This window comes from Carcharodon carcharias, chromosome 26 (assembly GCF_017639515.1).
Source record: "Carcharodon carcharias isolate sCarCar2 chromosome 26, sCarCar2.pri, whole genome shotgun sequence".
Classification (NCBI taxonomy): Eukaryota; Metazoa; Chordata; class Chondrichthyes; order Lamniformes; family Lamnidae; genus Carcharodon; species Carcharodon carcharias.
Window position 1 is genome coordinate 34,469,710 of NC_054492.1, and position 13,137 is coordinate 34,482,846.

A 13,137-nucleotide genomic window follows, 5' to 3' on the forward strand; every position below is an offset into this window, starting at 1 on the left:
TTCTATGCCTCTCATAACGGTATGAAGGTCAATAATGTGACCTGTCAAACTCTTGTGCTCCACAACAAATGTTGTAAGTAGTTTGCAAAGTTTCCTCCTCACTGCAACTCTCCAGGGCAGCATGCATCCAGGTCAGGTACTGCACTGTTCCCTCTCCAATGCCACATAACATTCCATGTGGCATTCCTTAGGTCATCTGACCAGCCTGTCTGTACGCGCGTCTAATGTTTGGGCCTCCTTTTGATTCTTTTCCATCCCACTCCTTAGGGTCTTGAAGAGTGAGCGACTTATGAGGCTGGGGGGGAAAGGGATGAAAGGTGTTACTGACTGAACGCTAACTGATGCGCTGTCCTTGTTAATTTCAGCCTCACCTCCGCATGGGCGCGGCCAACAAGACCGGAGCCCCCCCCTCCACACCTGAGGGCCAAGATGTGCAACTTGCGGCACATCATTTCAGCCAGCCAGGCACCAGCGCAGCCACAAACGCTTTAGTGGGGAATGTAACGTCAGCTAGTGTCCCGGGTCACAGTGGAGAGGGCACTTCACAATTGCTGGAGGAGATGGCAGGGACAGAGGGTGCCGATGGTGCCAGCAGCCGGAGGGCTGCAAGGGACCAGGCACATGCTGAGTCCAGCACTGATAATGCGCCTGGAGATGTCACCAATGCAGCAGCTGCAGGACAAGCGGCAGGATTCACGGGAGCATCTGGCAGGATTGCATGAGGCTGTGCTTCAGTTGGTCTCTGTGGTGGAGGAGTCCAGGCAGAGTGTAAGTGAAGGCATGAACCTCAGGACAGAGCTTCACGCTTCCTCCACTGAGAGATTGGCAACTCTCATGGAGAGGGGCTCCGATCGGATTGAGGCTCTTCTGATTGGGTTACGCTCAGTCCCGCAAGCCCTCACAGCGGTAATAGCCACGGGTGGTCATTCCCAATGTGGGAGATGTTCTGGGCACCAAGTGTCGGCACTCTGTGCCCATGCATCTGTGGTGAGCAAGGAGGTCCAATGTGACCTTATGTCAGCGCAGCAGCTGCCCGTCGTCGTTTTGAGCTCCTCTCAGGGCCCTCCAGATGAGGGCAGCAGCTCCTCCGTCCCTCTGCCAGTGACCGTTGCATCCATTGAGGCTGCAACAACTGGGGAGGTGCCAGTTCTGGAACTGGCCATTCCCTCCCAGGCGGGGCCAGAGGACGCCCGCCAAGATCATTGAGGCCAACAGGACAGCAGACTGTCTCACAAGCCACTCTGAGCAATGGGGCCGGCACTTAGACGTAGCACCCGCAAACGAAAGCATAAGGCAAGTTCGGCACTCCACGGGTATGTCACTGGTGGTTTTGTGTCGGCCTTAGATTAGGGAACAAATGGTTATGTTTGTAAGAGAGACATTTCTCTTTGATGTTGGACGGAATAAAGTCCAGTTTTCTGACCAGGGCTGAGGGTGTTTCCTTTGTGCTGCATTTGTATGTTTCACGGACATATCTTGAGTGTTTGAGTGGACATTGATGTTTCTGCACTAAGCCTTTAGTTGCAGCTGATGAGGGGGAAGATGCAGCACTTAAGTGCCATGTGTGGAGGCGCCAGGCAATGTTGGTCCTGCCGATTGATGTGTTGGGAACTAGCTGAACGTTTGCTGGATTAAAGTATCCCGGGTGTCTATGCCTCCTTGGTGTAGTAGTGGGTCGGCATGCTGCCCTTCATCATCCTCTGAGCCACAGCTGGATACGTCATGTGGAGCCTCATCCACTGCGTCAAGGTCTTCATTGTCATCTGCATCCCCCCTTTCCAGCGCAAGATTGTGCAGAGTGTAGTATGCTACCACTATCAGAGAGACGGGTTCTGGGGGGTACTGGAGTGCGCCCCCTGAGCAGTCTAGGCAACGAAAGCGCATCTTGAGAAGACCAATGGCTCTCTCCACCACAGCCCTTGTGGTGCCCTGGCTCCTATTGTAGTGCTGCTCAGCTTCTGTTCTTGGATGGTGGAGTGTCATCATAAGCCACCTTCGGAGGGGATAGCCCTTGTCACCCACCAGCCAAGCCAGAGCACCGAAGAGCCCCAGCACCTGGGAGTGTCTGAGGATGTAGGCGTCGTGGGAGCTGCCTGGGGACCTTGCAGAATCTGCATCCTGTGATCACACACTATCTGCACGTTCATGGAGTGGAAGCCCTTCCTGTTGATGAAGGCACTGGGCTCACCTGCTGGCGCCTTGATGGCCACATGTGTACAGTCTATAGCACCCTGTACACGGGGGAAGCCAGCAATGGCCGCGAAGCCTCTGGTTCGCTGTGCCTGACTTGCCTGGTCACAGTGAAGTGGATGAAGGTCAATGCCCGTTTGAACAGAGCGTCTGTAACCTGCTTGACACAAGTGTGGACAGCTGATTGGGAGACACTGCAAAGATCACCCGCCGAGCCCTGGAAGGAGCCAGAGGCATAGAAGAGGAGGGCAACTGTGAGCTTCAGAGCCGCTGGCATGGGGTGTCCACCCACACAATTAGGGGAGATCTCAGGACCAATCATCTGACAGATATAGTTGACTGTCTCCCTTGAGAGACGGAGCATCCTTCGGCACTGCACCTCAGTCATATTGAGGTAGCTGCTTCGCTGCATGTAAACCCTGGCAGCAGGATAGTGGCATCTTCTGCGGCCCCTTCCACCTTGGACAACCTCTTGACCCTGCACCCCTTGTGCCTGCACCTGGTCTCCCAAAGGTGGCTCTCCTGGAGGCTGATTGTCCACTCCTGGCCAACTCCTTATTCTATCCCTCCCTTCCTCCTCAGAGGAGCTGCCTCCAGTGGAGATGTCAGAACACATACCCAGGCTAAATGGAGGCCTCCAGAAAGCTGCAGGCCCGATAAAGATTACTGTCTGCAGACTGGTGAGCTGAAGCTTCAAAGTACACAAAAAGCTCTTGGAAATCGATGTGAGCTGCTAACAATCACACAGGCAAGTTTAAAACACTTTCTGCATTAAATACTTCATGAAAAACATGAACAAACCCTCTGAGTCCACAGATCCCGCCAGTGCATGAGTTTTGATTAAAAAATCACCTACCCGCCTGCCCGTGCAAACTTCAGCTGAAATTCGCATGGGTCCCTCAAAATCCTCGATTTGCAAGTTAAGGGCCTTAACGAGGCCTTTAATTAATGGTGGGCGCACATCCTGCTGCATAGCGCACCCGCCGACCTAAATATTGCGATATCACGCGCTGATGTTGGGACGCTCGCGCGACATTTTAAGCGTTGATGTGCGGGCTCTGCCACCCGCACGTCAGCCAGAAAATTCTGCCCATTACATCTAAGCTTTTCGTCTTGCACTCATCGTTTGTCCTCACTGTTCGCTACATCCATGTATGTATGGGCTGCCCAAGACACACACAAGTGATGTCCCTCTGTAAGAAATTGGGGTCTTGAATAAAGAGATATTTTCTGCATGATATAACACCCCCTAAAAGGCTTTCTAAAAAGGCAACAATTTTTAAACAGTCTGTGTAAACAGGCACAGTCACTTAGTTCATGTTGTCATTCCTAAGTTAAGATGGAGGCTTCTGCACCCTCTTATCTGTGCAATTGTTTAAAAAGGACGAGGATATGACCCTCAGCAAGATGTAAACTAAAAAGCTGACCTCGAGCGGGATGACGCACAAGGTGGGTGGTAACCACCCTGATATTTTGAGTACCTGTCCTTATCCATTGGTCAGAATAGTTAGATAGATGATTAACCTTGGGTATGCTACCAGCCCCCGAAAAAGGTGTATAAATTGGTGTCATACTGGTAGTAGGGCGCTGAGGTATATGAGAGGTCCTTGTGAGACACTGCAGAGGTCCTGGTGATGTGGCAGTACTCCTTGGGCAGCTGCCTTCTTCAGATGGAAGATGGACCAGAGGAGGAAGATGATGAGATTAACACAGTCTGTGCCAACTGTTTGATCGCCCTCTGGAGTCAGTAAACTGCTCGCAACTGTAACAGATCATATACTTTTTTCTGTCTAATTAATGTATCATACCTAAACTGTTGTTTTTTAATCAACTTAATAAACCATCTTAAAATTGCTTATGACTAGTCAACTGCCTTTGTTAGGTATCTGTGGGCCCCAAATCCAAAAATCTTAATCCGCTACTCGCTATCTCATCAATGACCGGTTCTGCACAACACGAATTGGCCAAATGGTTGAGCGACTTGCTACAGCCAGTTCTGACCAAGTTTTCCACATAGCAAATATGAAGGTGTCCTTCACAATGTAAATCCAATCAGGACTTGCATATTGATAGCAATGCTGTGTCCATGTGCTCATTTGACATTGCTGGCCTATTCACCAAGTCCCACTTAAGGAAGCCATAGATATTTGGGCTGCAGCACAATATCATGGCGATCTAGGTCTGTCACCATTGCATGAATCAACATTCATTCAACTTATGAACTCAGCAACTCACACAGTTGCGTTCAGCTTTAATTATACCGTGTATGCCCAAACAGATGATGTTGCCATTGGATCCCCTCTAGGCCCAGCTCTTGCAAACATCTTTGTTGGGTTCCATGAGAAATGTGCCTCCGATGGAATGACACCTAACTTGCTACCCCTTGCATATTTCCGATATGTGGATAATACATTTGCTATATTTAAATCCGCAGCTCCATGTAACAATTTCCTTACATGTCTTAATGGGCTCCATCCTGTGTTCAAATTCACCCACGAATGGAGCAGTCAAATGAACTCCCTTTCCGTGACGTACTAGTTAAGAAATCTGCCAAGGGATTCTCTACCATGGTCTACTGCAAGCCTACCTTCAGTCAATATACGCATTAGGATTCTTACAGTTCCATGCGCTATAAGATTGGTCTTATCGGCAACTTTGTAAATAGGGCCCGAGCCATTTGCTCACCATGCAAGCTTGATGCTGAAATATGGTGCATCGAAGGCATCCTGCAAGATAATGGCTACCCTGATCAGATCATTTCACGTTGTATATCAAGCAATCTCATGAACGGGCCTAAGGATATCACTTTTGGCCCTGAAAAGTGCCCAGTCTACCTCAGATTACCCTGGAAGGTCAAGGTACCTCAAAAATTTAAGCAACAGGTTGAAGCTAGCTGTTTCACGCTACTACTATGCAGTAACAACAGAAGTGGTATTCACCACTTAACAGGATGCTGTCGTCAAGCCAAAATGACGCTTTGCTATCATACAAATGAGCAATGTGGTATACGAATTTCACTGCCAATGTGATGCTAGGTACGGAGGCCATATGTCCCAGAGACTGGCGGATTATATCAAACAGCATGTCCCAGACACAGTTCGCAACAGGGAGGGTACAGACCGTACCCAACCAGCCCATGCCAATATTAGATGTGATTTCACGATTGGACAACATTTGCTAAATAATCCTCAATGTACTAAGAATTACTTTGACAACCAATTTAAGATAGTCAGTCAGGCTCGCAATGTGGCGCATTTGCATGTACTGGAAGCTACATATATTAATAGGCAGGGCCCTGTTCTTTGCAGACAGAAAGAAGACGTACATACAATACACCTGTTTCAGCTAAACAAAAAACAAAAGCCATTCGCTGACTCATTCCTCGGTGCAATGCCTTGACCGGTGTCAAGCTGCCTGGGTTAAACTTCAAACAACGCTTGGCAGTTAACTGTCAGACACCCTCAGTGGTGCATTCTCCATGCCAACCAATCAGTGCTCTCTTCACATACAGTATAAATCGTTGTTTTCCCCCTTATATTGGTATTCTTGTGTGTCCTGATGAGTGCAAGACAAAAAGTTTAGATGTGTCTCTTTTTTCGGCAATACTCATGTTCTGTACTACCAACAGCTATTTATATTATATTTATTACATTAGCCTTGTCTGCTCTATTACTTCAAAGAATTCAACAAGGTTGGCCATGAACTTTCTTTTTGAAATCCATGCTGACTAATCTTTATTATACTTTCAGATCTATCACATTTTGATTAAGGATTTCATTATCTTTAATACCACCGATGTTAAACTAATTAGTATATAGTTCTCTGGGTTTTTTCTATCTCCCTTTTAAAAATAGGAATTGTATTAGCTGTCCACCAGTGCTCTAGCATTATTCTCTTCAACTAAGTTTCTATATAATCACATAATAGTGTCTCTGCTTTCTCTTCCCTAATTTCTCTTAGCATGCATAGATACAAGCCATCAAGACCAGCGATTTTATCTTCTCCAAGTTTTAATAGTAATCTCCCCTCTTTCTATGAACTCTTCTTCTAATGTCATGCCCACCATGTTACCTCCCTAGTAAATTCTGAGGCAAAGTATTTAATATTTCTGCCATTTTACTGTAGATATCTATAAGTTCATCATGTTTAGCTACTAACAGCCCTATTCCAGTCTTGATTTTTCTTTTTTTATGGGTCTGTAGAATACTTTACTATTTCTTTTTATGTTCCTTGATAAAACACTTTTGTTGCCTAACACCTAGCTAAGCAAAATCAATCCCAAAAGAAATGATGTGCTAATAAATACACAGAAAAGTATAATATCAAGTGAAGGACAGAAATATAATGATTTTAAAACCAGATGTCCAGTGACAACAATTCGAAAATCTTTGAAAAGTGAAAGCATTTGATGCAGCTTTATCATTCTAAAATGGTCATTTGCCATATGATGATCTTATTATAGCTTCCAAGAGAATCTGGTATCGTTCAGTATGACAACCTTATATTCCTCAACTTCAGTCTGAAAACTCTTTTCCCAAATGATTCATGCAAAAATAGGGCATTTCTCCTCTGGTGCTTTTATTTAATTTATTCTTTCACAGGATGTGGGTGTCGCTGGCAAAGCCAGCATTTGGTGCCCATCCCTAATTGCCCTTGAAGTGATGGTGAGCTACCTTCTTGAGCCACTGCAGTCCAGGTGTACCCACAGTGCTGTTAGAGAGTTCAGGGGTTTGACTCTGACAGTGAAGGAACAGCAATATAGTTCCAAGCCAGTATAGCTTGGTGAGAAACTTGCAGGTGATGATGTTCCCACACATCTCAGTTGGCGCTGCATTCATCCAGCCAAGTGGAAAGTATTCCAGCACGCTCCCATCTTGTGTCTTGTAGATGGTGGACGGCCTTTGGAGGCAGATGCATTACTTGCTGCAGAATTCCCAGCCTCTGACCTGCTCTTCTGGCCACAGTATTTACATGACTAGTTAAGTTTCTGGTTGATGTTGTTTCAGCAATGGTAAAGACATTGAATGTCAGAGGGAGATTGTTAGATTCTCTCTTGTTAGAGGCAATCATTACCTGGCACTTGTGTGGGCAAACATTGCTTGCTTATTAGCCCAAGCTTGAATGTTGTCCAGGTCTTGTGACATAGGGGCACGGATTGCTTCAGTATCTAAGGAGTTGTGAATGGTGAACATTGTGCAATCACCCATAAAAATCCCCCCTCTGGCCTTATTACAGAGGGAAAGTTGTTGATGAAGCAGCTGAAGATTGTTGGGCCTAGGACACTAACTGAGGAACTCCTGCAGTGATGTCTTAGAACTGAGATGATTGACCTCGATAACAACAACCATCTTCTTTTGTGCTAGGAATGACTGTAACCAGTGGAGAGTTTTGTCCCCAGTTCCCACTAACTTCAGTTTTGCTAGGACACCTTGCTGCCACACTTGGTCAAATGCAGCATTGATGTCAAGGGCAGTCATTCTTGCCTCACCTTTTGAGTTCAGCTCTTTTGTTCATGTTTGGACCAAAGTTGTAATAAGATCAGGAGCTAAGTGGCCCTGGTGGAACCCTAACTGAGCATCAGGGAGCAGGTTAGTGCTGTCCAAGTGCTGTTTGACAGTACTGTGGGGAGGTAATTGGCCAGGTTGGATCTGCCCTGTTTTTTTCTGGGCAGGACATACCTAGATAATTTTCCACATTGTCAGATAGATGTCAGTGTTGTAACTGTACTGGAACAGCTTGGCTAAGGCCGCAGCTAATTCTGGAGCATTAGTCTTTAGTACTACTACCAGAATGCAGTCAGAACCCATAGGTTGTGTCGTGTTATGACGGGTGCCAGGCAGATCAAATCCACAAGGGAAACTTGATCATGTGGTCACAATGGTTTTGCAATTTGTATTTTATTTCAAAATGCGTGCCCTGAATTCAGAAGTAATAAGTCTACCACGACTTCAGAGATTTTTTTAGAAAACTAAAGTAAACATTTATTAACAAAAATTCAAACACATATATATGTTTACAAATTACTACTATAACAACTTCTAAAGTCCCTAATGAATCTAGCTTTTATTTACACCCTCATTAAGGCAACAGTAAACAAAAAAATAGGTTTTAACTAGATTCCAGCCAGTTAACACAATACTTTGGATAGTAGAATTCATAAGACCATAAGACATATGAGCAGAAATTAGGCCATTCAGCCCATCGAGTCTGCTCCGCCATTCAATCATGGCTGATAAGTTGCTCAATCCCAATCTCCCACCTTCTCCCTGTAACCTTTGATCCCCTTACCAATCAAGAACCTATCTATCTTGGTCTTAAATACACTCAATGACCTGGCCTCCACAGCCTTCTGTGGCAATGAATTCCTTAGATTCACCACTCTCTGGCTAAAGAAGTTTCTCCTCATCTCTGTTCTAAAAGGTCTTCCCTTTACTCTGAGGCTGTGCCCTCGGGTCCTAGCCTCTCCTAATAATGGAAACATCTTCCCCGCTTCAACTCTATCCAGGCCTTTCAGTATCGATGGGATTTTGAGGGATTTTGAGGGGGGGGGGGGGGTGGAATTTCACTGTCTGTCACTCCAGCTTTCTCGCTCTCTCTTTCCAGACATTTCTTTCTCTACTTCATCTTGTAATAAACTGATAAGTAACTCCCAATGTGATTTGTCAATATTTGAATTGGGGGAGAAGGAAGGATGGAGAGGGTTGGGGTGGGGGGTGAGGGGGAGTGGGTCCCATTTCCCTCTCACTCCTTCCGGCCCTGCCTGTGAAGTTTGGGCTGAGCTGTGGAGGGAGAGGAATGTTGTTAGACTGGGGCCTGTTCCTGTCCCTGAGCTTTAATGCAGCCTCTATGACTAGGACCAATTCAAGGCCTAATTTCAGGCCCCTCGGGAGGGGCTGTGCATTGTCTGACCTCCCCAATAACGCCTATGTTTTAGGCCATGAACGTGACAGTGAAACAAGATGTGCAGCAGCCACTTGAATTCATTTGATTTGAGGCTGTGATTGTGCGTTTTCTTGCTGTCTCTCTCTCTCTCCCCCATCTTTCTCTTTCGATTGTGAGTTATCAGAGAGGGAGGGAGAGAGAAAGGGGAGAGGGAGGGAAACAGGGAGTGAAGAGATGGGGATCTGGGGGTCTACGGTGTGCAATCACTGCCCAACTCCCAGCCTCTGGAGAAAAGACCCTCACTTCCAGCCTCCCAGAAGGTTGGATTTGTGGAAAGAAACTGTGTCACAGAGGGCCAATCTGTGCGATTTTGTTTTAATATATTTCCCTGCCTTGCCTTTTTCATCAATTCTCAACCTAAAACACTTTGACCCAAATGTGAGCACGTTGCAGTGTGTGGGATCTTTCTGTGCACAAATACCAAACAGTTTCCTAAATGACCAGCAGTGAGCACACTTTGAAAATTAAATCAGCGACTGGTGAAGTTGGTGGGTGGGCTTGAAGTGAAACTTGTTCACGTGAGGCTGTTTCCCCGAATAACGCTGCTATTTTAGACACTTCGATGAATTGAGGCTTTGATGAAATGTGCGGGAACCATTTTGAATTGAGTTTATTGAGGTCCTGACTGTGGTTTTCTCTCTCTCTCTCTCTCTCTCTTTGCCTCTCCATATTCTGGCATGTGAGAAACAGAGAGAGAAGGAGAGAGAGAGCGAGTTGGGAAAGAGGATATATTGAGGGAAATAGTGGTGGGGCGGGGGAAGTGGTGGTTCAGAAAGGGGGAGGCAGGATTTGGGGTTTCTCCAGTGAGGCCATGGTGAGGATGTTTGTGGGATCCTTGCTGTGCACTGCAATTGTAAACATTTAGGTATTGACTTTCCAATGTATCTGAGTTCCTGGAATTGAATTTCTAAATGCTACGCTGTGTAAACGCTTGTATTTTTTATATTGTTTATTTATTGTTATGTTTACAGTGTTGAAGGTCAGATGATCAATTGAATGGGAACAGAGTGAGGGGGAGGGGGGTTGAATTGCACTCACTCATTTCTCTGAAGCCATCCAAATTTTGTAAAACAATCAGACCCCCACCCTCTCCCAAGTTTTAAAGAGGGAGATTAGCATTTTCTGGGTCTGGGGAAGGATACCTGGCTCACACCACCTTGCTCATGGGATCTTGCTGTGCCTATCTGGCCTGCAGCCTGTCCTGCACTGCAGCCGTGGCTACACTCCCTGAATTCAGTTTACTGATGGTCTGAGTGAGGATTGCTCCCATTTCCACCAAACCCCCCCCCACCTGGCCCGCCACAGCCCCCTCTCTCAGTAAATCATTGATAGATATAAAACATGGCCACAGTGCTTCTTTATTTAAAAAGGGAAGGCAGGAACTTTTCAGAGCACTATTAAAAAGGCTACAACTTGGACCCGGGTCTAATTCACCAAGAACACAGGGCCTTTGTCTCAGAGCAAGTGATGTAAGGGTTAAATGTAAAGGCCCGGCAGCCAATTTAATTCACTTCACTGATCTGATTGTAAAATTCTCAGCCTTTTGTCTCTCTGTTGGTCTCTCCATCTTGCTTCCTTAATAAGGGAGATGGGTGAAGAGAGAGAGAGAGAGAGGTGGGAGTGAGTGAGGGGAAACAGATGCAGAGATAGTAAAACAGAGGAGGGGGTGGGGGTGAATAGACACAGGATCTGGGGGTCTCCAATGTGTAGATTCTGTCCAGCTCCCAGTCACATCCCTCTAGAAAGGCTGAATTGCAAAAATTAATCCAGGGACGTTGAGGCAAGTGAGTAACTAACCATGAGTGTATTTTAAAAATTAATTCATTCACTGGAAAGCACTCAGCTTTTCTGAGGTTCCAAAAGGGGGTCTTCACTGTTTTAGTCTCTCTCCACCATGCTCCCCCTCTCTCTGTAAATATTCCCCCAATTTAAAAACTGTGAAGCAAAGCTGACTGCCCCTTGTGGGATCTTGCTCTGCACAAAATGCCTGCAGTGTTTCATACTGTTCCACAATGTGTTAATTTATTAAAATGTGCTCATTGCACTAACTTCCCGTCCCTCAGGAGCCCTTCACCAAGTCCAAGCTGTGAGAGTATGTAAAAGATGGCGCTAATTTCTCAATAATGCTGGTGTTTTAGGCAGGGGGATGAATTGGAAGGTGCAGCAGCCATTTGAATTCGGTCTGTCTTTCTAGGATGTGTCCCTACGTTACAGAATTCAAAGTGGCTTTTCCCAGCTTCGGTTTCTATAGGCAGCAACTTAACGCACAACTACTGGAGGCTTTTCACACTTCTGGTAGCTCTTACAATGCATTCCCCGACATATAGCTTCAATCTCCTTTATACACGTTTTTCCCTTTTAATGTAAATTCCATTGTTCCCATATGTCTTTGGAACTTCACTTTTCTCAGAGTGCTAATATTATCAGTAACCTTTGGGAAAAATAAACACACTGTTTGGCCTAGCTTCTCTGGCTAGGTGTAACATCCTACCATCTCTTTGAAATTCAAAGTATCCTGATTTATCTAAAAATGCAAATTTTCCTCACCTCACTATCTAACTTCAGCCATGCTTATGTATTTAGCATTTCAAACCTAGCTTCTCTTGATGAGTCAAAGCCTCCAGACCAGCTGTCTCCAACTCAGTTAATGCAAACACAAACTATCCAAACCCCACTATTAATCTATGTTTACAATAAATCACAATAACATTATGAGAATTATTATACTTTCATGTCAGTAGAATACAGTGCTTTCAGCCATTTCTTGATATCATATGGAGTGAATTGAACTGGCTAAAGACTGGCACCTGTGATGCTGGGGGACCTCAGGAGGAGGCTGAGATGGATCATCCAGTCAGTATTTCTGGCTGAAGATGGTTGCAAATGCTTCAGCCTTGTCTTTTGCACTGATGTGTTGGGCTCCCCCATCATGGAGGCTAGGGATATTTGTGGAACTTCCCCCTCCAGTTAGTATTTAATTGCCCACCATTCACAACTAGATGTGGCAGGACTGCAGAGCTTTAAACTGATCTGCTGGTTTTGGGATTGTTTACCTCTGTCTATCACATGCTGTCAATCACATCATCATTACCACGTCTATAGAACACAGTTATATTCAGTGAGGTTAATTCCCTGTTCACAATATAGGTTACTGCTACTCAACTGTTTCAACATTTACACCAATAAATAAATAATGTTTTCTGAAATATAAAGTATGAACTGAAAAGTACATACCCAAATAAATAATGGCATTGGATGTAGTCATTTTTACATCAAACTGAATAAGAACCAATGGAAAACTTATTAGTTGACATCTTCCTCTTCTATGGTCTTTCAGTTGACCCCAGATCCTTCCACTGCCAAATCCCCGATCAGAACAACCAGCGCAATTAATGAGTCAGGTACTACTGAGCTTTAGTAAAATGCTACTGCATCTGAACTGAATTCAAACCAAACAGTGCACTGCGCAGCCATGATATCACACAAATGGAAGACAAATAAATTTTAATGATATTGGAAGAATTCTGACAGAAGTTCAGATTTGAACCTCAATAGAAATCTTTCCAATTTCTGAAAAGCTTTATTTTTGTATGCTACACTTGCACACCAGAATTAGCTGTAGGATGTAGCCATCACACTATTGGGAGGATCAGCTCAAGTAGATCTTGCCAGTTAATACCACAATGGCTAATTCCTCCATCAGCTCACAGACAAGTAAGATCAACAGTAAGTAAACAAGGATGCTGTCTTTATACAAGCTTACTTACAATGCCTTAGAACATGCCATGCTTTTCCCAATTACACCCAAATACAAACAAGGATTACTGGAATTCGGACAAGTCCCTCCAAATCAATCACCTAAGTCGATACTTTCGCATTCTTACAGGTGATTTAGTATGGGATGTCAGCAGTCCAGTTCATCTGTACATAGGACACTGACTCATAGCAAAACCCATAACTAAAATCCAGGTTATCTAATTAAGAGCTGTGGGCTAGAATTAATAT

At 45.2% G+C, this 13,137-nt stretch overlaps 1 protein-coding gene across 8 annotated transcripts in view; it reads right to left on the reverse strand.

Moving 5' to 3' along the window:
• The window catches only part of fanci (FA complementation group I), a 75,653-nt gene that overhangs the window by 17,788 nt on the left and 44,728 nt on the right, over window positions 1-13,137 (reverse strand). The window lies entirely within an intron of this gene.